General features: G+C 41.7%; 1 long non-coding RNA gene across 11 annotated transcripts in view; it reads right to left on the bottom strand.

Annotated features, from left to right (window-relative positions):
- Positions 1–950: 950 nt before the first annotated feature.
- LOC101429050 (uncharacterized) overlaps positions 951–24,171 on the bottom strand; it is a 399,778-nt gene continuing 376,557 nt past the window's right edge. For 5 of the 11 annotated variants that reach the window (XR_011647053.1, XR_011647052.1, XR_009182776.2 and 2 more), the window contains one exon: positions 951–9,185. This is a non-coding gene — a long non-coding RNA (uncharacterized lncRNA). The remainder of the gene's footprint in view (positions 9,186–24,171) is intronic. The other 6 variants (XR_011647058.1, XR_011647059.1, XR_011647054.1 and 3 more) reach the window with 4 other exon arrangements.

The following is a 24,171-nucleotide window of genomic DNA, read 5'->3' as shown; positions in this document are numbered from 1 at the left end:
GAATGCAAGCAGACACAGAAGAACACACAGCGAATGGACACAGAAAGCAGACAACGGGGGAGAAGGGGAGAGAAATAAATAAAATAAATCTTAAAAAAAAAAAATAGTGGGTTAAAATCCAACACAACCATGGTATAAAGACTCTAATTCAAAGGCACAGACTGACAGACTGGATAAAACAGCAGAATTCACTACAGGTTGCCTTTAGAGAGGCAATTTAAATATAAATAAAATTCGTTTATAGTAATAATGGATAAAATATATACTATGCAAATAGCATAGAGTGGTTCTTTAATATCAGATGAAATGAACTTCAACACAAAGCATATTTCTAGAGATAAAAAAGGAATATTTCAAATGATAACAGGGGCAATTCACCGGGTAGAAAAATATCAATGTCAGTGCATCCAATAATGGAGCCTAAAATATATAAAGCAAAACTTGACAACATTAAAGGAAGAAATAGGTCATTTTACATTCTTAAGAGATTTCAACATTCCTCTTAGGGAGGGAAACGGACTTGGCCCAGTGGTTAGGGCGTCCGTCTACCACATGGGAGGTCCGCGGTTCAAACCCCGGGCCTCCTTGACCCGTGTGGAGCTGGCCATGCACGATGCTGATGCACGCAAGGAGTGCCCTGCCATGCAGGGGTGTCCCCCGTGTAGGGGAGCCCCACGTGCAAAAGTGAGCCCCGTGGGGAGAGCTGCCCAGTGCGAAAGAGGGTGCAGCCTGCACAGGAATAGCGCCGCCCACACTTCCCGTGCTGCTGACAACAGAAGCGGACAAAGAAACAAGATGCAGCAAATAGACACAGAGAACAGACAATCGGGGAGGGGGGGGATTAAATAAATAAATAAATCTTTAAAAAAAAAACAAAAACAAAAACATTCCTCTTAGGGCAACTCACAGAAAATCTGGAATCTGCCCCCACCAAAAAAAAAAAAAAAAAGAATCTCAAAATCACCTTGTTTTAATTAACATTTATAGAATACATCTGAAAACTTCAGAATACATATTATTTTACATTGTGCATGGTATGTGCACCAGCAGACCATATTTTGGGCCATTAACAAAGTCTCAGTATTTTAAATGGTCAAAATCATACGAAATGTATCTTCTCTGACCACAGTGTAATTGAATTAGAAAACAGTATTAACACGATTTCTAGGAAAATCTCAATAGCTATAAATTTAAAAGCCTGCTTTAAAATAATTCACAGAGCAAAGGTGAATCCATGAGGTAATCAGAAAACAGTTTGAACTGGAGGAAACCAAAAGTACAACATATTAAAAGTTGTGGATGGAGCTAAAGAAGAGATTAAAGAGAAACAAATACATTTAAAGGCTTATATTAGAAGATGGAGCTAAAATTAATGACAATATTCTACCATAAAAAAACTAAACAACAGCAATATACCAGAATACCAAGAACAAATTAAGCCCCAAGTAAGGAGAAGGAAGAAAATAGTGAAGATGAGTACAGAAATCAATGTACTAGACAGATAAAAGCTAATAGCTGGTTATTTTAAAAGATCAACAAAATTGAGAAGGTCCCAAGAGTAATGATCAAGAAAAAGACAGAAAGAGAGGGAAGCAGATGTGGCTCAAGTGATTGGGCTTCCACTGACCATATGGAAGGACCCAGGTTCTATCTCTGGGACCTCCCGGTTAAAAAAAAAGCGTACCCACATGGTGGGCCAAGTGTCCACACGAGTGCCCGCATGGCGAGCCAGTGCCCGCACAAGTGAGTCACGCAGCAAGATGATGATGCAACAAAAGAGAGACGAAGGGGAGAGTCAAGGTGAAGCACAACAGAACCCAGGAACCGAGGGTAGTGCAAGTGACAGGGAACTTCTCTCCACATCAGAGGTCCCCAGGATCAAATCCTGGTGAATCCTAGAGGAGAAAAAGGAGAAGAGAAGACAAAAAGAGAAAGACGCAGAAGATCACACAGCGAATGGACACAGCGAAAAACCCACCAGGGGGGAGGGGAAGGGGGAGGGGGAAAAAGACACAGAGAACTAGTCACCAATATTTGGAATGAAAAAGAGTTAATCACATTGTTCAACAGATATTGTAAGGATAATAAATAAAGTAATATAACAACTTTACACCAACAAATGTGACAATTCAGATGAACTGACAAATTTCCTGAAAAATATAACTTATCAAAATTGACACAAGGAAAAATAAGAATTTAAAACATCTCTGTATACATTAAAGAAATTAAATTGTTATCAAATGCTTTTCCTAAAAGAATTTTAAAAAAGGTATTTAAATTCTGACAAATATTCAAGGAAGAAATAACAGCTATCTTACATAAATATTTTCAGAAAATAAAGAGATATCACTCCCTATATTGTTTTATAAGACCAACAGAACACTAAATAAAAATCTAACAATTATACTGTGTAAAAAAAAAAAGTCAATTCCATTATATCTCATACAAATGTAAAGATCCTTAACAAAAAGTTGTATATGTATGTACAAATACACTTGGATTAAATGTACTAACATTTATACATGTTAATATATTAAATATATTTTATATATTTATCACATACATATAAAAAATAATACTTCATAACAAAGGAAGGTGTTTCCTAGGAATGCAAGGATGGCTTACCATGCAAAAATTAATATAATTCACCATATTAACATTTATTCATTTTTATCTATCAATGCTTTTCCTATTCAAAATTACCTGTTAATATTTACTATAAACATTTTACCTCCAACATTTTACTGGAGTATCCAAACATTTTTATAGACAATATAAGAAATAAATATTTAACAATCAAAATGAAGGCAGTAAAACTGCTAATATTTGCCTATTATATGGTCAGTTTAGTAAATATACCAAGGGCTATATAAAAAACCTATGGAAACTAATGAAGGAATTTAGCAAGTGGATAGCGTCACTATTTGCCATTTCAACAACTTTTAAGTGGACAATTCAATGATATTAATTGCATCCACCATTAACACCCTCCATTACAAAAGCATTTTCATCACCCCAAACTGAAACTCTGTACCCACTAAGCAATAACTCCCCATTTTCCCCTCCCCTCAAACCCTGGAAACCTCTACTCCACTTTGTGCCTCTATAATTTTGATTATTCTATAAATTTCAAATAAGTGGAATCCTACAATATTTTCCCTTTCCATCTGGCTTATTGCATTCAACATGATGCCTACAAGGTTCATCCATGTCATCACATGTATCAGATCATTCCTCTCTATGGCTGAGTAAAATTTCATCATATCCATATATACCATGTTGAGTTTATCCACTCACCCGTTGATGGACACTTGCACTGTGTACCCCCTTCAGGCGATGGTGTATAATGTCACTATGAACATTTGTGGACTGGTGTATAATGTCACTATGAACATTTGTGGACTGGTACCTGTTTGGGTCCTGTTTTGATTCTCTTTTCACCCTCTTTCTGCTTTGTAATCTGCTTTCTTTTTCTCCTCACACTAACAAGGAAAGCAGGATCAAAGGATAAGGGTGAGGAAGGCTAAGGGAGTTTTCCAAAATCACAGGACTAGCAAGGGCCAGACCTGTAACAGGGTCCCAGCCACTGGCCCCCAGAGCCACACTCTTTCCACTGGCACGCTCTCAGTAACCCTGCCTTGTGGCAGCCTTGTGAACAGGACACCGGCTGATCCCCTGCAAGACTCAGCCGAGCTTCTGCCTGAACTGGGAAGGGAAAACATACACAAAGCCGTGAGCCAATGATTCCACAACATTTGACCTTTTATTTTTCTCTCTAAAAGTCCCTGCTCACGAGCTTGGCCAGAAAAATAATTCCTTGAGAAATTAGTCTTACTTTATAAGTGATTTCATCTCAGCATTTGCCTCTTATGGATATTTAGGAAATGTGTGCTCAAGAATATGACAAGTAGTATTTCTTCCCTAAATAATAATTTGCTTGAAAATTAGTTTATTAAGGAACTGGAGAGCAATCACAGACGTTCAAGACAATGCTCGGGTTTTATGCCCAGTTCTTATTGAAACAGACAGGCCCAGGGTGTTTGGATTTGGAAAGCTGTGCAATAACAGAAAGAAGATGGATTGTAGAGTTAGCGCCACCTGAATTTTAATATCAGCTCTGTCATTTAGTTAACAGCTTTGGATTCTAAGTGGGATAGTTAACCTCTCTGACTTTCTTCACTCATTGCCTTCATCTGAGAAAAAGGATAATCATATCTAGTCTTCAAGGTTAGGACATTAAAAACAACTGCCATTCTCCCCAATATTTCATTGTGAAATTTTTTTATACATGTGGAAAAGATGAGAGGTATCTGCAATGAAAACCAATTTTCCCTCCACCTAGAGCCTCCAATGAACATTTCGTTATGTTTGCTTTCTCATATACCTAGGCATCTTTCCAGCTCTCTCTCTTTCAATCTATTTTATTTTTTATTCCTTTCAAATCAAACATCAGTACACTTTACTCCTAAAAAATTCAGCAGCATATCATTAGATATTTTTGAAATTATTTAGTGTTTTACAATCAAAATTTACATATGGTGACATATACAAATTCTTGTACCATTTGAGAAGGTCCCATGAATGCTAGACATACCTCTATTAAGATACAGAACTTTGCTATCACCCCAATATTTCCCTCATGTCCTTTCCTAGTCAATCCCTGTCCCTAGTCGCTCTATTTTGATATATTTTCAGCATAAATTAGTTTTGCCTGTCTAGAACTCATTATCAATGGAACCATACAGTATGTATAGTCTTTTTTTTTTGTAGGGTTATTCATATATCATAAAAGTTTTGGAGATTCATCTATGTTGTTCCATCGATTACTAGTTTGCTCCTTCTGATAGTTGAAACATATTCCATTTATAAACACCACAGTTTATCTGTTCCCTTCTTGATGAACACTTGGGCTCTTTCCAGTTTGGGCTATTCTAAATAAAGCTGCTGTGAACATTCTTGTACAAGTATTTTTGTGGATATATGCCTTTATTTCTCTTTGAAAATACCAGGTACTGAAATTGCAGGCCACAGGTGAAGTGTATATTTGGTATTATAAGGAATTTCCTGACTTTTGATCAAAGTGATTGTACCATTTTATACACACACGATAGATTTAGGAGAGTTCCAGTTGCTCCAAATCCTCACCAATATTTGATGTTAACAGCCTTTTCAAATTTAGTCATTCTAGTGAACGTGTCTCAGTGTGCATTTCCTTGATAATCCTGATGATGAATAATGTGGAGCGTCGTTTCAGATGTTTCTTATCCATTTGTACATCTTCCTTTGTGATGTATCTGATCAAGTATTTTGTCTCTTTTTAAAAAGTTATTTGACTATTTCTTAGTGCATTGTAGAAGCGCTTTATACCTTTGGTTAACAATCTTCTGTCAGGTATGTCTTTTGCAAATTTCTTAACAGTGCCTTCTAATTAGCTCCAGTTTTCAATTTTGATTAGCCTAATTTATCAATTTTTGTGGTTATTGCTTTCTATGGATTAAGAAACTTTGCCTACCACTACTTCACAAAGATATTCTTCTATGTTTTCTTCTGGAAGCTTTGTAATTTTCACTTTCATTTTTAAGTCTATGGACCATCTCAAACTAATTTTTGGTAGTAGTATAAGGTAGGGGTTAATTCTCAGTTGTTTTAGCACCATTCATTGAAAAGAATTTCTTTTCCTCATTGGACCTCTTTGGCACCTATGTTGGAAATCAGTTGACTTTATAAGTGGAGGTCTATTTCTGTCCCAATTCTATCCCATTGATCTATTTATCTTTTTATATAGGTACTACTAAGTATTATTGTGCCTTAACAGTAAGCATGAAGTCAGGTAGCTTAATTCCTCCAGCTTTACTCTTTTTTTCCAAGTCTGATTTAGATATTCTACATACAGTGCATTTTCATATAAATTTTAGAATTGGCTTGTCTTTCTACAAAACAAACAAATCAAATGAGAATTTGGGATTACTGTAAATCTAGATAAATTTGCAAGAAGTTGACATTTCGACATTATTGAGATGTCTAATAAATAAACACGGCTTCTCTTTCTTTATATTTAGGCCTTAATTGTTTTCAGCAATAATTTATAGTTTTTAATATAGAAGTTTTACATATAATTTGTTAAAGTAATTCCTAGGTATCTTATATTTAATAATGCTATGTTACTGAAATTTTTAATTTTTCCAATTCTTTGTACTATTATATAAAAATGCATTTGAGTTTATATATTGACTTTTATATCCTAAAAACCAGCTAAATTCATTTATTAGTCCTCATTGCCGTTTTGTAGATTCCTTAGGATATTCTAGGCAATCAATCTTGTCACCTATACACAGAGAAAGTTTTACTGTATTCCTTTTCATTCCTTTTCTTGTCTTATTCTACTAGCTAGGGCCTATAGTACAATAATAACTAGAAGTGGTAAGAGTGGATATCCTTGCCTAATCGGTCATGGTGAAAGCAACAGTGTTCCACCTTTAAGTATGATTTTAGTAGCTGTAGCTTTCTCAGATTCACTTCACCAGATTGAAATTCTCTTCTGTGGCAGTTTGAGATTATTTGTCAATTCCAAAAAGAGATATGTTTGTAACCGGTCTGTTCTTCTGCATATGATATGCTTTGATTGCATTAGATCCAGCTGGGATATCTTTGATTAAATTATGTTAAGATCAGGGCTTTGATGTGACCATGTCTGTAGAGTATAACTCAGTTTGTGTCCCTGCCCTCTTTGTGGGACATATAAATGGGCACTCAATCAAGGAGACACACAGAACTAGATATACAGAGATGATACACAGAGGAAGACAGCTCCATAGACAAGGCAGAGATGAGACATTGTCTGACAGTTTACAGCTGACCTTGTGAAGAGAACAGAGCAGCTGAGCCTGGAAAGAAATGAGCCCTGGGAAGAGAGAAGAGCCCTATTCCAGCCCACAGCTGAGAATGGAAGAAGCTGGACCCGTACCTTAAGAGGGAAGAGGAAGCTGAATCCTCAGACTTGCCTGCCATCTCGTTTCAACACGTGGCAACAGAGTTTGGTAAGGAAGTAACCCTGAGCTGGACTGTTTAGGGCTTTTACCCCAATACAATACCTTTTACAAAAACCAACAGATTTCTGGTACTTTGCATCAGCACCCCGTTTGGCTGCCTAATATACCTTCTATTCCTACTTTGCTTCAAATTTTATTATAAATGAGTGCTCCATTTTGTCAAATTATTTTCCTGTGTTTATTTAAATAATCACATAGTTTTATCCTCTATTCTGTGGTTTTGGTGAATTACATAGATTGATTTTCAAATGTTTAACACTGCATTCTAGGAACAAATCCCACTTGGTTGTGATATATTACCAGTTTTATGTTTTGCTGGATTCTATTTCATAATATTTTGTCAAGGTCTCCAATTTTTAAAACTCTTAAAAAAATTTTTTTTTACATCTTTGTCAGATTTGGCATCAGGGTTATGATGGCTACTTAAAAAAATACGTCCCGGGAAGCAGATTTGGCTCACTTGATAGAGCATCCACCTACCACATGGGAGGTCTAGGGTTCAAACCCAGAGCCTTCTGACCCATGTGATGAGCTGGCCCACACGCAGTGCTGATGAGCACAAGGAGTGCTGTGCCATGCAGGGGTGTCCCCTGAGTAGGGTAGCCCCATGCGCAAGGGGTATGCCCCGTAAGGAGAGCCGCCCAGCATGAAAAAAGTGCAGCTTGCTCAGGAGTGCTGCCGCACCCAAGGAGAGTTGATGCAACAAGATGACACAACAAAAAAGAGATGCAGTTTCCCAGGGCTGCTGACAAGAATACAAGTGGACACAGAAGAACACTTAGCGAATGGACAGAGAGAGCAGACAAGTCCGTGGCGGGGGTGGGGGAAAGGGGAGAGAAATAAATAAATCTTAAAAAAAAAAAAAGTTCCTACCTCCTTTATTTCCTGAAGGATTTTGTGTATAATTGGTATTATTTCTTCCTTAAATATTTGATAGAAATTCATCAGCAAAACCATTTGAGCCACAGCTACTTTATAATAGTCACAGTGTCACAGATACTACATTAGATATTTTACTTCTACTCTCTCTCTTATTTTCAATAACATCTAAGATTACATAATGCCCCATTTTATACATGTCAAAATTGAGGACTGCTGAGATTAGCTAATTTACTTAAGGAAAGGCTCATGAGTCAGTTATAAACATGTCAGGTTTAGCTCTAGAGTGTTCACGATTCCACAGAATATCAGTTGACTGTAAGTTGTACAAGTAAATATCACTCCAGAAACCCTTGCAATACATGGCACTCATTAAGGAACAAAGGTCTGAACTGACCATAAATTGATTTATCAAGACAAGAAATAAGCTATTTCTTTAAAATGTGTTAGACATAGAGCCTAATTCAGACATGCCACTAATATAATTCTTAAGAGAAAGAAGTTACATTAGTAATGAAGACAGTTACATGTGATATCAACCATAGTTCAGAACACATTCACTTTAGCCTGTTTCAGCATTTTATTTATGCAACTGTTTTTACCTAGAGACAGCATGTATGTTAAGTAAGTCAGTACCGATACTCATTCCTTCATTAGTAATTTCCCACTATAGACAGGAAATAAGTTTATTTATAATGGATTAGATAGCGAAGTGCCAATTAAGAAATAAAAGAGGGAAGTGGATGTGGCTCAAGTGACAGGGCTTCCGCCTACCATATGGGAGGACCTGGGTTCAATCCCTGCGGCCTCCTGGTGAAAAAGAAGAGAAAGCGTGCCTGCACGGCAAGCCAGTGCCCACATGGCGAGCCAAGCGCCCATGTGGGTGCCTGTGTGGTGAGCCGAGCGGCCATGCGAGTGTCTGTGTGGCGAGCCGAGCACCCACGCGGTGAGCCGAGTACCCACGTGGGTGCCTGTGCAGCGAGCTGGGTGCCCACATGGTGAGCTAAGTGCCCACGTGAGTGCCTGCATGAGCTAGTGCCCATGTGGTGAGCCAAGTGTCCACGTGGTGAGCCAAGTGCCTGTGCGGAGATCCAGTGCCCGCACAAGTGAGTCACGCAGCAAGATGATGACACAACAGAAGAGAGACGAAGGGGAGAGTCAAGGTGAGGCACAGCAGAGACCAGGAACTGAGGTGGCACAATTGACAGGGAACTTCTCTCCACATCAGAGGTCCCCAGGATCGAATCCCGGTGAATCCTAGAGAAGAAAGATGAGAAGATAAAAAGAGAAACAGATATAGAAGATCACACAGCAAATGGACACAGACAGCAAAAACAGCTGGACGGGGGAGGGGAGGGGGAGGGGAGGGGAAAATAAACAAAAGTTCTTAAAAAAGAAATAAAAGAACTATTGAGAACTTCACAGTTGTGCAGCATGAACTGCTTAAAAAAAAAGTCTAATATTTTTATTTGAGCTGACACTGAAAACAAATAAACACTAAAGATCTTTAGTTTCTTTGTTATTCCCTGGCAACCCCAAAACATCATACTTCTTTCTCAGATAGAATAGTTTGTTGCCTGATGGATTTAGATTACAAGTCACACCAAAAAATCAATGCTATTAGGCAGGCAGGCAAGTTGATTTTGTTACGTGAGCACAGTATGAAAAAGAGGAGGCAGATACCCATGATCCAACATATATTTCCTAATAATATTTCCTTTATTTGAATTTACCAAATGGGCAAAAAGGAGCTTAGCTATCTAGTCTTTCTGTTGGCCAGTAAACTTTATCCATCCATTTTTCTCATTCATTTTATAAATGTAAATTAAGTGTGCTTTAAGCATCTCAGTGTACACGGCTAGGGAAAAAATTAGGTTGAGAGAGTTCAGTTGTTACAGTGCATCCAGCTGTTTATAGGTTTTCATTTTTTCTATAAACCTAACTGTTATCAGTATATGTAAAATTGCTAACACTTCCAGCAAGGGACTACTTCACAGAAGAAAAATGCTTTCCTTGGAGTGTATGTACACATGCCATTTGGTCTAATTTTTCAGCAAGGGGTTGTCTACTTAGATTATGAGATTTTTCCTGGAAAGCCACAGCAAGAGACGCCTCCCATGCTGTCAGAAAAGGAGAGTGATATTTTTGTCCCTTGGAAGAAACATATAATGTAATGGGCAAAATGTCAAGGGGGCGGGGAGCCATTAGCCCATATAAACCTACAGAGAAACCTCTACGAAAAAGGCATTCTCAGTAAGACACTTCCCTAGCATATCTGGTTTCAAGAAACCATGCAGGAAGGCAGACAGGAGGCTGGTTTTACGAAGCAACAATCTGGCCTAGAAAGCACATGATTCTAAGCACCGACCAAATGACAGGGATTGATTAGGGAAAACTGCCTATTAAATCCTAGGAATATTAACTGCAAAATAAAATGCAGAAGGTCAGAGGGCCGCTGGGAAGATGGAAGTGACAACTTGGAGGCAGTGTTCAGAGAGAAGAGGCCATGAAAACAGAGCGTCTTGGGAGACTCCTTCAAGTCTTGCTATCCTGAGCCTGTCATTTATCAGATGGGTGTGTGCTATGGGTAAATCAGAAGAGCTTAAACACTAAAAGTAAGACACAGGTCAAGATTCAGTTCTTGAGCAGAATCTAAGAGACAGATGAAGTAGATACAATCCCCAGATATTGGTTCCTTTGAGGGCTAAAGGGACCCACGGGTTCTATGGTCATGGCAGATGGGGTTCATTGCCATGACAGATGGCCCTTCTTTGGAGCTGGTGTTTCTGCATGGTGAAACTGGACCCAGAGGGGATCTCTTTTCATAAGACTATCATGCTACTTTACTGGAATTGTAGTTGGTATTGGGGTTTCAGATATATTTAGGGGATTGAATCTTTTTACTGACAATATGATAACCAGGCCCTGAGCCTCAACAGACTCCAGCTCCTACAATCTGATTTATTGGACTCACCTCACTCAGCTAAGATGGAGTTGAAGAAGGACAACCACCACACCATGGAGCCTAGAGTGCCTACAACTGAAAGCAGGAGGAATGCATCCAGTAACCATGTGGAATTTGAGCCTCCTCTTGACATAGAGGTACAACGGACACAACCAATCCAAGGACCTCAGAGAAAAGGTGGCATTGGAGTGGGAAAAATGGACATAGTGGCTGATGGGTATGGGGAATGGCAGGAAGAGATGAGATGTGGAGGCGCCTTTGGGACTTGGAGCTGCCCTGGATGGTGCTTCAGGGGCAATCACCGGACATTGTTAATCCTCCCAGGGCCCACTGGATGGAATGGGGGAGAGTGTGGGCCATGATGTGGACCAATGACCATGAGGTGCAGAGATACCCAGAGATGTACTTACCAAATGCAATGGATGTATCATGATGATGGGAGTGAGTGTTGCTGGCGGGGGAGGGGTGCGGTGGGGGTGGTGGGGTCGAATGGGACCTCATATTTTTTTTAATGTAATATTTTTACAAAATCAATAAAAAAAAAAAAGATTCAGTTCTTAAGGGGGAGCTCTTCATTAGACCAAGTGTCTTGCTAGACAATATCCTATTTCTTTCTTTCTTTTTAATGATTTATTTCTCCCCCTCCCCCTCCCCCCCATTGTCTGCTCTCTGTGTCCGTTCACTGTGTGTTCTTCTGTGTCCACCTGGATTCCTGTCAGTGGCACCGGGAATCTGTGTCTCTTTTTGTTGCATCATCTTGTTGCGTCAGCTCTCCGTGTGTGCAGCGCCACTCCTGGGCAGGCTGTACTTCTTTGGTGTGGGGCAGTTCTCCTTATGGGGCACACTCCTTGCACGTGGGACTCCCCTACATGGGGGACACCCCTGCGTGGCATGACACTCCTTGCGCACATCAGCTCTGCACATGGGCCAGCTCATCACATGGGCCAGGAGGCCCTGGGTTTGAACCCTGAACCTCCCATGTGGTAGGTGGATGCTCTATCAGTTGAGCCAAACTGACTTCTCTCCTATTTCTTTCTTATTTAATTCAGCCCATATTTCTTGAGCAACTCAACAGAATCCCTCCATAGATGACCTCTATTTTAGCTAAGCCTGATATTTTAAAAACCCATATTAAAAACTAATGTTTTACGCAAATAGCATCATTGTGTATGTTCTTTTCATCATTAGAGTTGCTGGAAGTCTGCACTGTATGTCAAACTCTTAAAGCATTTAATGAGTTGATTTGTAAAATACTTTTCAAGTATCTATCCATCTCATGCACAGATATTCACCTAGTGTGATGATTAAGGGAAAGAACTCTGGAGTCAGGCTGCTTGGGCTCAAATCCCAGTTTTTCCACTTATGAGCTGTGTGACCTTGGGCAAGTTACGAAACCTTTCTGGAATCAGTTTCCTGCACTGTACAATGAGGGACAACAGCAATACTCACTCACATGGTGCTGCGAGAAATAAATGAGGTTACATAAAGCATGGACTACAGTGCAGGGCCAGAGGGCATGACAGGTAAAAGGCAGTTGTTGCTACTGTTACATCATGAGCATCTAAATAATGATTATTTTCATTTTACTGGATTTTAAAGTGTTTTAGTTCAAGGCATTACGAAAAGGAGGTGGCCCTTCCCATGTGCATATCTGCTAAACTCTCTTTTAATAAAAATGAAATTAGGTGGCAAATATAATGACTGAGACCGTATCTTTAAGTTGACAAATGTTTGAAAATGGAATGGCTCCTTTATAACCTAAAGTTACTATTAATATTTCAATTGCCTGATTATGCTCAGAAATAATTGAGCAAACCCCAAAGCTATCCAGGCCTGACCCGCTTATAGAATCTGACGTGGTTACAGAAACTGTGATGACCCCAATTTTGCTGGCTCTCATCATCACCTGCTTCAACAGGTCCTATAGTCCTCTAAAAACATTCCCTACTAAAGGTTCCGCGGTATGGTTAGAGCGAATCGCACTCCAGTTAGGACTATGTCTATGCCCTCTGGAGTTGCTATCGCTCCCTCTTTAGGCAACCGATTACTTGCTAAGGGTCTTTCTCTCTGTCAGGAGCCACTGGGTCCCCAGATAGCCTGCTGGGCACTCCCAGATGCCAAGGGAAGCCTCAAGGGACAAAGCTAAAATGGCGGTCTCTGGCAGTGTGAGGAGGAGGCTGCTTTTCTGCGTATGCCCGCCCGAGAAGGAACCCCGCCGTGTGCTGCAGGCTTCTCGGTGCCTCCAAATTTTCAGTCTACCAGCTCTGTAGGTTTCTATTTATAGACCTTCTACTGTTTCACAAAACTCCCAAATTCCATCTTCTCATATGCCCGTTAAAAGGCATTGAAAAAGTTGGGTGTTTTCCTAATTTGTAGAAAACTCTGGTATGCAAACTCCAGATAATTTTGTCATGGGTGGAGATCACTTTATGTAAGTAAACATGCACATATTTACACTGTGCAGAATGCACATTACTAAGCGGTGTTTACAGACTATGCCTCCAGCAGCCTCAACCTCTGAGTTCTACTTCACAATGAAGTAGCTGCTGGAGCACAGAGAGGACTCCCCTTCGAGGGGGAGAAGGAGCACTGCATACAGTTCTGTCCCTACAGTTCTAAAGTCTCACCAAATGAGCCCAGGACTCAGTGCTGGAAGAGGCTCTTACTTAGCTGTGGGCAGAGGAGGCCAGGGGAGTTGACTTTGCTATTCATATATTTACAACCAGCTGTTTGATAAGCATATGAAACACTTAAATTGGGAAAAAAGATTCAGGAAAACATAAGTACACCAACTAGGAGAAGTCCTTCCATCCATCCATCCATCCTTATGGAACTATCTATCAATCCAATCATCTACCTACCCAGTAACAGAAATATCTCTAATACTGGGAGAAGCATGATGGCATAAGGAAAGCAGTCTGCTCTAGCCACAGTTCATGTTGAAATGCTTTTTGGAAATGTGTTGTACATATGGAAGCTAAACAATTGCGCATGCTGAATACTGGAGGAAGAATGTTCCAGCGTTGATGACTTGAACCAGTGGTTTTGAAACTTAGTTCAGCACATTTTTCTCCTAAAAGAAATCTCACAGAACCCCAATAGAAAACTTAAGGGCCTTGGTTAAACAGGACGTGTTTGTCAGAAGCCCTACTCTTCTCTACCTCTACCCCTCAACGCCTCGGGGGCAAGACCACTTAGGACACAGTTTGAAAACCACCAGCTTCTACAGATGGTACCTCGGAGTTTCCATCACTTTTATAATTTCAAAAAAGCAAGAACTGGGATTCTGGCCGGGCCTAATTAAAAAAACTTTGCTCTCGCACAAACATCTCAGGAGCTGTGATACACCTATATACTAATAATGAGATTTCATCTCAGCTGTGCTCCTAGCCGCACCTTTAAGCATTTGTCCTTTTGAAATGAAAAGGCAGCCAAGGTAAATGAAAATTAGACTTCAGCAGCAGTGACCTGATGAAGATGCAGATACCAGGACTGTTGACGGAGCAGACGCAGAGCCAGGCATGGAAATGGGCTCTTCATTCAGTCCTGACTGGGAGGAATGCTTCCAGACCCAGCCTTACACAAGCTTCCTTCCCCTTCTTCATATCCCATTTGCTAAGACTTGGACACACGCTTCTGGGAGACCAAAAAGGTCCTCTTTTCTGTTAAAGAGTTTAGTTGCTTATCATCATTTTAGCAACCACCTGAAAACCTGAGTGATGCATCACTGTCACTGACTGCCATCAATCAGGGAAAAAAGTAATCCTGCAATTTACCGACCTCATCCTGCAAACACTAAGACGTGAAGTGGCATGCAGCAGAGGAACATGTTTGTACAAAGCTTGGGGTCCTACATTTTATTGATTGCTGTAATCAAAGAAATGTAACATTTGTATATATATCTAAATCTTATCTATCTTACGTACCTAATATACCTGAACAAATCATTCTTTTTCTTTTTTTTTTTTTTAAAGTAAACTAAATTAGACTTTCCTCCATTACTCTTGCTTTCTGTGCCACCTGCCTCCTGCCAGATGGTGCTTTGGGCCAACAGTGCTAGAACTGAAACAATACCTTCACGATGGGCTTTGTCCATCACCAAAGTGCTTAAACGTTAATTTCTGGAAGGTCAAGGCAATTCTCCAGAGTTAAAGAGAGAAAGTAGTTTTATCTTTTAAATGTGAAACTTGGAAATGATAAAATGTAAATGTTATAGTATAATATGCAACTATCAATACTCAAGAGCAATGGCGCTGTTCCTTGCCCTACTACTCTATCTGCAGCCTAGTTTCTCACCCTGAAGCCTCTACTCAAGTAACTTTACTCTAAAGATCATGGACTAGGCATTTACGTTTCCAGGATTAGTTCACCCAAGAAATAAAACTTTTCATTGATGAAAACATGACCAGCATAAGGCCTAATTTTAAGTGGAAAACCATTTTTTTCTTGCATTTTCTTCAGCCAAAATATAGCATCAGCCACGTGTCAAGGTTAAAGCACAAGCTTAGGATGGAAATGTAGAGGTAGTAACAGGGCCAGTTATTGTTCTCTTTGAATGAAATTGTCAAATTTTGTGTGTTTTTGCAGAGAGTTTTCAAAACAGAAGTAACACCGTGACGAGCTTATTCAGTTAAGACCTGTTCTGATGCCAGATTGAGAGTTCAAGCCCTTGGACATGGTTCTCCCATTCCACATCAAGATAGCCTTTAAACAAGTCATGGAAATTAGTGTTCAGGGGAAAGTTCAAGAGTATAAACAAATGCCTTCTGCTCTCTGAGTCAAGTCTTAACCCAACAAATCCCGGATTACATTTCCTATCATCTAAAAGCAGGTGGCCATGCCATTAAATACTAAAAACAACACCTTGCCTTTAACCAATAGCAAATGTAATATACATCAAACCACTTTTCCCAGGGAAGCAAATGTGGCTCAAGCAATTGGGTTCCCTTCTACCATATAGGAGGTCCAGCGTTTGATACCCAGGGGCTCCTGGTGCAGGCGAGCTGGCCCATGTGGCGAGCTGGCCCACGCAGAGTGCTGCCCCATGCAGGAGTGCTGCCCCACATGGTGTGCCAGCCCACGCAGAGTGCTGCCCCATGCAGGAGTGCTGCCCCACACGGTGTGCCGGCCCACGCAGAGTGCTGCCCCACACAGGAGTGCTGGCCCACACGGTGTGCCGGCCCATGCAGAGTGCTGCCCCACGCAGGAGTGCTGGCCCACGCGGAGAGCTGGTGTAGCAAGATGACACAACAAAAAGAGACACAGAGGAGATGCAATAAGAGATGCAGTGGACCAGGGAGCTGAGGTGGCACAAGAGAATGATAGCCTCTCTCTCACTCCAGACGGCCCCAGGATTGGTTCCTGGAGCCGCCTAATGAGAATACAAACAGACACAGAAGAACACACTGAGAATGGAGACAAAAAGCAGACAATGGGGCGAGGGGGGAGAAATAAATAAATAAATAAATAAATAAATAAATAAATAAATAAGCAAGCAAGCAAGCAAGCAAAAAAAACACACCACTTTTCCTGGAAACCATCCATACGGTTCTAATACTACTAGAAAACGTACAGAAAATATTTAGACACAGGTTGCATTGGGTGTATTCATATATCTGTAGTAAAGGAAGGTGAGATTCTGAAGGAGGAGGAGGAGAAAGGTATCTTTTATATAGAGGTACACTATGGTTTACATATAAATATCAATGAATGGCAAAAGACAATATAATACTAATGAAATAATACAAGCTAAAATAATGAAATCCAGTTTTCCACATATTGCTACTCACAGTTTTCTTTAAAAAAAGTGTAACACTCATTGCTAGCCAAGTTTTGGTAACTTTGATTTTGTAATAACAGACTATGGATTGCACTATAATAGCATTATGCCTGTGTATACCAACAGGAATAGCTTTTAACCAACAACCTGACATTCTGTGTCTCAAAATTTTTAAAAATCCAAAATATGAAATATCTATGTGTACTAAAGAATAAATAATAGTGTAAAACAAAACAGTACAAAAAAATCCTTTTCTGTCTTAAGACTCAATGTTGCATAATTTGCCAGTTTTTATTCTTAAGATGCTTCTAATTTTGTCATTTCTTTCAACTCGACTATCAGTTCCTTGAGGGCAGAAACTGTGTGTTTTTTTCCATCTCACTTTGTATGGTGTGCCATTCAGTATTCATTATCAGACTGCCAATGAGTAACTGAAGTGGTTTTCCTAAGTGATCAGATCATGAACTGAAGGATAATTCTAGATGCCTCCTCAAACACCCATAGAGAATTTGATTTCATAATACAGACTTCATTATTATGAAGCGAATTACTGGTGCTTTATACCTATGTTTTCGTGTACTTCAAGATACACGCTAAAAATATATATAAAAGAACAAAAAAGGGAAGTGGATGTGGCTCAACCATTAGAGCGTTTGCTTACCATATAGGAGGTCCAGGGTTCAAACCCAGGGCCTCCTGACCTGTGTGGTGAGCTGGCCCACACGCAGTGCTGCTGCATGCAAGGAGTGCTGGCCCACGCAGGGATGCCCCCGCATAAAGGTGCCCCCCGCACAAAGGAGTGGCCCCTGCTCAAGGAGAGCCGCCCTGCGTGAAACTGCAGCCTGCCCAGGAGTGCTGCCGCACACACGCAAAGCTGATCCAGCAAGATGACGCAACAAAAACAGACACAGATTCCCGGTGTCACCAAGAATGCAAGTGGACACAGAAGAACACAGAGCAAATGGACACAGAGAGCAGACGGGGGGAGGGTGAGAAAAAAATAAATTTAAAAAAGAACGAGAAAGAGTTCCTAGAAAATCAAAATGTGATTGCTGAAAAATATTAAGGAAAGTTTTGGGAAATAGGGTCAAAATCTCCTAGGGCATAAGGGCAAAGACAGAAAGATGAAAACTATGAAGGAAAGGTAAGAAATTTAATGGGTCAAGTCAGGGAATACGTCATGCGACTAATAGGAGCACACTAAGAGAGAAAAGAGAAATGATGGAAAAACCTATGCTATGTAAAATCACCCAAGGAAACCAGCAAGAGACCTTAAACAAAAAAAGGTGTTACAATCATTAAAAATTTGTACTGAGGAAAAGTATAGGGTGTGAAGACATATCGACTGGAATTGTGTTGGGATTATGATTTTCTTTCTGTTTTTAAATTTCACATTAGTAATTGACAATTAAAAATCAAGCATGGAAGTGGATGTGGCTCAAGCAGTCGGGCACCCACCTATCACATGGGAGTCCCAGGTTTGGCTCCTGGTGCCTCCTAAAGAAGATGAGCAAGACAGCATGTTGATTGATGAGACTGGCTGGCATGGTGAGCTGACACAATGAGATGACACAACGAGGAAACACAACGAGAGACACAACAAGCAGAGAGCAGAGGTGGCTGAAGCAATTGGGTACCTCCCTCACACATAGGGGGTTCTGGGTTTGGTGCCTGGTGCCTCGTGAAAAAGAAGACAAGCACACAATGCACAGACGAAGACAGCAGACAGCAAGCACAAACAGCAAGGGGGGAGAGGAAGAAATAAATACATAAATAAAATATTTTTTTAAAAAATCAAGTGAAAAGAAAGAGAAAAAAAAGGCATGCTTTCCATTAGTCTAGTTTATAGAACAAATTTCTAGAAACGCCTGTGAAACACTCTTTGGGAGATACTGAACCACTTAATTTCCAAGCCAGAGAAGATCGTTTTCATCCTAATAGTATATCCCACAAGTGATTTCTGAGGTTCAGGAAGGCCCATGCTGACTTGCGCTCATCTTTAGAGCACCTCTGTGCTTAACAGAAACTTTTCCTTTTCAAATTAAGAGGAAACTGGCTGATGCAAATGGCTGCCAGGGGTTCCTTCTCAAAATGCTGGCTTCTGTGGACAGGGAACAGTTCTCCAATTCTTGGTCCTGGCCTGGTCAACTGATAAAGCTGGCAATCTACACTCTTTTTTTTTTAAGATTTATTTTTATTTATTTTGCTCCCCATCCCCCGCCCCCCAATTGTCTGCTCTCTGTGTCCATTTGCTGTGTGTTCTTCTGTGTCCACTCATATTCTTGTCACTGGCACCAGGAATCTGTGTCTCCTTTTGTTGTGTCATCTTGTTGTGTCAGCTCTCCGTTTGCACAGTGCCACTCCCGGACAGGCTAAACTTTTTCCACGTGGGGTGGCTCTCCTTACAGGGTGCACTCCTTGCGCATGGGGCTCCCCTATGCGGGCGACACCCCTGTGTGGCACAGCACTCCTTGTGCACAGCAGCACTACACATGGACCAGCTCATCACACAGGTCAGGAGGCCCTGGGTTTGAACCCTGGACTTCCCATATGGTAGGCAGACACAATATCTGTTGAGCCAAATCCACTTCCCAACAACCTACATTCTTTTCAAACTCTTTTTCCTTCAAAGTATGATGCTCTTCTACTTCCATCTATCTATATTTTTATAGGCTATTCCTTCCCAATATTTAAAGCCACTTCGCACATATTATTTTTTTCCAATTTCCTCATTTGCTTTTTTTTTTAAAGATTTTATTTATTTCTCTCCCCTTCCCCCCCTCCGCCCCAGTTGACTGTTCTCTGTGTCCATTTGCTATGTGTTCTTCTTTTTGTCTGCTTCTGTTGTCAGCGGCACATGAATCTGTGTTTCTTTTTGTTGCGTCATCTTTGCTGTGTCAGCTCTCCGTGTGTGCGGTGCCATTCTTGGGCAGGCTGCACTTTTTTCGCGCTGTGCGGCTCTCCTTACAGGGTGCACTCCTTGCGCATGGAGCTCCCCTACGTGGGGGACACCCCTGTGTGGCACGGCACTCCTTGCGCACATGAGCCTGCGCATGGGCCAGCTCCACACGGGTCAAGGAGGCCTGGGGTTTGAACCACGGACCTCCCATGTGGTAGACGGACGCCCTAACCACTGGGCCAAGTCTACTTCCTGCACGTATTATTCTGATAGTCCCTACATGAAGGAAGTCTTTCGCAACACCATGAAATGTGGAAAGGAGGGCATCGTCCATCTCATTTTTATAAATGAGCAAACAAGCACAGGAGTAGTGACACTGTCAGAATGAATTAAGACCAAAATTCCAGGAGAGTTTTTCTTTGAGCTACAATAGAGTTATTTCACAGCATTAAAATTTTTTATTTTTGTAACATATACCTATAACACAAAATGTGCCATTTTAACCATGTTTGAGTATAAAATTTGGGAGCATTAATTACATAGCCATAGTGTGCTTCCATCACCACCATCTGTTACCAAATGTTTTAATCACCCCTAACAGAAATTCTTTACCCATCAAGCAATAACTGCCTCTCATAGCATCTTAACAATGAAGATTAATGTAAAAGTTCCCAAAGTCATAATAGTTACATATAGTCCAGAGACCATAGTCAGAACAGATTTCCAGTCCTTAGGGGGTTTCATTCAACCTATTTGAAGAATAGGGAAGCGGATTTGGCCCAACGGATAGGGTGTCCACCTACCACATGGGAGGTCCAGGGTTCAAACCCAGGGCCTCCTGACCCGTGTGGAGCTGGCCCACACTTAGTGCTGATGTGTGCAAGGAGTGCCGTGCCACACAGGAGTGTGCCCTGCATAGGGGAACCCCACGTGCAAGGAGTGCGCCCCATAAGGAGAGCCACCCTGCACAAAAAAAGGGCAGCCTGCCCAGGAGTGGCACCACACATGGAGAGCTGATGCAGCAAGATGACGCAACAAAACGAGACACAGATTCCAGGTGCCACTGACAAGAATACAAGTGGACAAGGAAGAACACACAGTGAATGGACACAAAGAGCAGATAACGGGGGGGGGGGGGGGGAGGGCAGGGAAAGGGAGACAAAAAAAATAAATCTAAAAAAAAAAAAAAAAAAAGAATAAGATGAGGAAGTTTCAGCACCAAATTCAAAAGCTATACAGCCATAGGCATATACATTTGCTTTCTCTCAGTTTCTCCCTAGAGAAAAGTAGCCATTTTTTTTTCCACTGAAGTTTGAATTGCAGAAGCTTTTGCATTGCTACTAAAAAGATAACTTACGGGGAAAGAGAGGAAGGGGAGGAAGTAGAAGGGATGTGGGGCGGATAGAAGATGGCCTTCCACACAGCTCAGCAGGTTAGAGCAAGTGTCACCCAGCCCCACTTCACCTCGACATGTGGCCTCGTAAACTTCCTGAGCTCCTAATTAACGGAGGCGAAGGGAAACTTAGGTGGGTTCAGGAAAGAGGAACATTTCCCAGGTGGAACTTTAGTAATGAAGGAAGACGTTATCGGCAATCACTACACATCCAAGTCTCGGGACTTATGGAATGTTCGCCCTTCTCAAGATTCTGAGGGTTACAAGAACTTTCAAAGGAAAAAAAACAAAAACCAAATGAACGCTTGAGCTTTTCCTTTGGGGAAAAGGTCCATTGGAAACAGAATTGGAAGGGAGGGAGGCGCAAAAGGGAGCTGAGAACACTGCCCGCAGCCGTGCCCTCTCCTTCCAGTGTGAAGTCCACTGTGGAGTGGCCTCACGCCCTGTCCAGCCGTGCCCTGGAAGAGCGGGTCCTGCCCGCCTGATAAAGCCAAGTTGCCCAAACAGAAAGCAAAGCCTGGGAACTATTTCTCAGAGAAGTCAGCTTCGCTTACATTTCCTACTAGCAAGCAGACGGGAAGTATTCTCCGCCTGACAAAGAGGCAAGCAGAAGCCAAGGCTAAAAGTAGATTGCATTTCTGAGATTCTAAAATTGAAAGAACGGAAACCATATGGGGATTACTTTATTATTCAACCGAGGCCTTCAGGTGCCTTGAAATTAAAAGGAATATTGTCAACTGCATCCCTAGATCCTTTTTTTTTTTTCCTTCCCCCACCCTCCCTTTTCAAACTTTACAAGCTCTGTGATTTAGCAGTGGAAATTCCCTAAATATAAATTAAGCATAATGTCCACCCAAGATTCCTCTTGGCACTCAACCAGTCGTTTGGCATTAAAAAAGCTCATATGACTCTCAGGAGGGTAGGTTAGCATGTGGGGGGGCTTTATCTTTCCTTCTTTAGAATTCTTCTTCTTAAAATAAAGATTCTCACTGAAAACGACACAGCTAGTACCCTGCAGAAATGAAACAACAATCCTGCGTGGAGGTCACACCTCCCGGCGGACACCTAGTTTTCAGGCAACGGTGACCACCACGTACACAGATTTCCTGCTCCCCGATCTCGCAAGTCCAGACCCTAATTCCCTCCACAGTAAAGAAAAGCCACGCTGCCCTGTCGATCGGGACAGGCTGGATCCCGCTGCAGCGACAAGTCCCGGTGACTGATACTAACTAAAGCTGACATCCTGCTCCGCCAACAGGCCTGACCAGGTCGGGATCTTTCCATCCCAGTCCCTCAGACACCGGTCGGAAGGAGGCTCCATCTCAACACGCGGGAAGTCGGGCATGAAGCAAGCTGTCCACTGCCTCCCAAAGGCTCTTCCGGGATGGGACACGTGAGGTCCCTGCTCACACATTCACCGGCCAGTCAGGGTCACCCGGTCACGCCTGACCCCGGCGGGGCAGGGAAGCGCACCTGTGCGCAGCGCCACGTGGGGGGATCGATGTATTTGGGGGCGTCTTTAACGACCCCAGGAGGCTGACAGAGGCTTCACTGCATCCAGGTTCCTCCTGGTTGTCCATGACGACGATCACTTGCCTTCTGAGGTACATAGATCCCAGCACAGCCACCACAAAGTCTGCCTGACAAAAGAATGAACAGGTAGACCGGCCACATGCCCTGAGAGTTCTCACTACTTTGTACCCCAGCTTAAGCAAGACGCATCTTTTTTTGTTGTTAAAACAACATAACAGAATAAATTGATGACAGATACCATCTATGTTCTTTAAATGGCCTCTTTGGCTCCTGTAGGACAGGGAAAGGGTGTTCAGTTTCTAGTAAGCTTTTTCTGACAGAAACTCATAACGATATGTGGAAAAAGTTTTCTGCCAGTCACAGAAAGGGGACGAAGGAAATATTTCATCACTCACCTGCACTTAACACAAATGCAAATTTTCACCCCACGAAACACTCAGGACAGTATTCCACTCTAATAAGTCTCTCTTAACTTAGCAACATAAGGAAGAGCAAAAGAATGTCTGCATAAATCTTGCTTTCCCAAGGAACAGTCCAAAAAAAAAAAAAAAGTATTATCTAAGAGAAGCTGAAGGTCAAATGGGAAAGGGTACATAGAAGAGGAACCTTATTTTCTCCAATTCAGAAATACTTTTCTAGCATTCCTTCTCTGGTATATTAACCCTGCCCTACACCCTGAACTTTCAAATGGGGAGGAGTGAAAGAAATTTATTGGAAGGAGATGGGGAGGCTTTCAATGATGTTGGAATACTGCTTACTATTTACTAGATACATGGAGAGACTTAAATAAAATATTCATGCCAGCAGTTTCTGTACAAGAGACCAGCTGTTCTTATTTATTCCAACAGACTTGGAGACATGGGTCTCCTGGCTCTACTATCCAAATTCAGTGAACTGCTCTGGCAACAACTGCACGGGCTTTGGAGCATTTCCGGTTGTGGAACAACATTCTCATTTTATAGAGAAGTGCTGAGGATAGTTCATCCTAAAAAGACCTCCAAGCTCTACCTGAAAGCTAGCAAATCTGACCAAGAGAAAAAAAAACAGCAACGCACCACAATGCAGGCTTGGCTCCTAATTCCATGCCTTCTCCTGCTCGTGCCCAGCACCCGCCTCCCCCGGCCGGTCTCCATCATCCGTGATGCCCGACTGCATGACCTGCAACAGGACCAGACGCCAACGGCAAAGCCTGGGTGGGCTCACATCCCTCCACTGGACAGTGCCTTTGGGTACACTCATCTCACTTGAGAGGTTTCTGAGCACTCTTATTTTTTGGATCAGTATTCATAAAGGACTGAGAACCTTATAACGATGAGCCAGCAGCTCTAAAGAGCCCTGGCTGGTAAGGCCTGAAAGAGACTGTGCAAATGCAACAACTAGAGGAACAACTGCCATTTAATGGGCACTTTCCATGCGCCAAGTTCTGGGCATAGAGTTTTATCGGCTGCTTGAAAGCTTCAAACAACCCTATGAGCTGCACCTCGTGCCCTGCTTCCAAAGAGCCGAGGCTTTAAAGGAAAGCAAAGGGCACTGTACGGTGGGGCAACCTGGCAAACACCAGCTCAGCCAGTGACCGAGGTCCGCGTGAGCAGTAATAAATCATATTGCTAGCATGTTCCTCTGATGTGATGTGTTGGGAAAGGCACTCCAACTCTGTGGTCTTCCTCACCCAAA

The sequence above is a fragment of the Dasypus novemcinctus genome, chromosome 22, assembly GCF_030445035.2.
Source record: "Dasypus novemcinctus isolate mDasNov1 chromosome 22, mDasNov1.1.hap2, whole genome shotgun sequence".
Classification (NCBI taxonomy): Eukaryota; Metazoa; Chordata; class Mammalia; order Cingulata; family Dasypodidae; genus Dasypus; species Dasypus novemcinctus.
The sequence above is the reverse complement of the archived record's forward strand: the minus strand, read 5'-3'. Positions and strand labels throughout refer to the sequence as shown.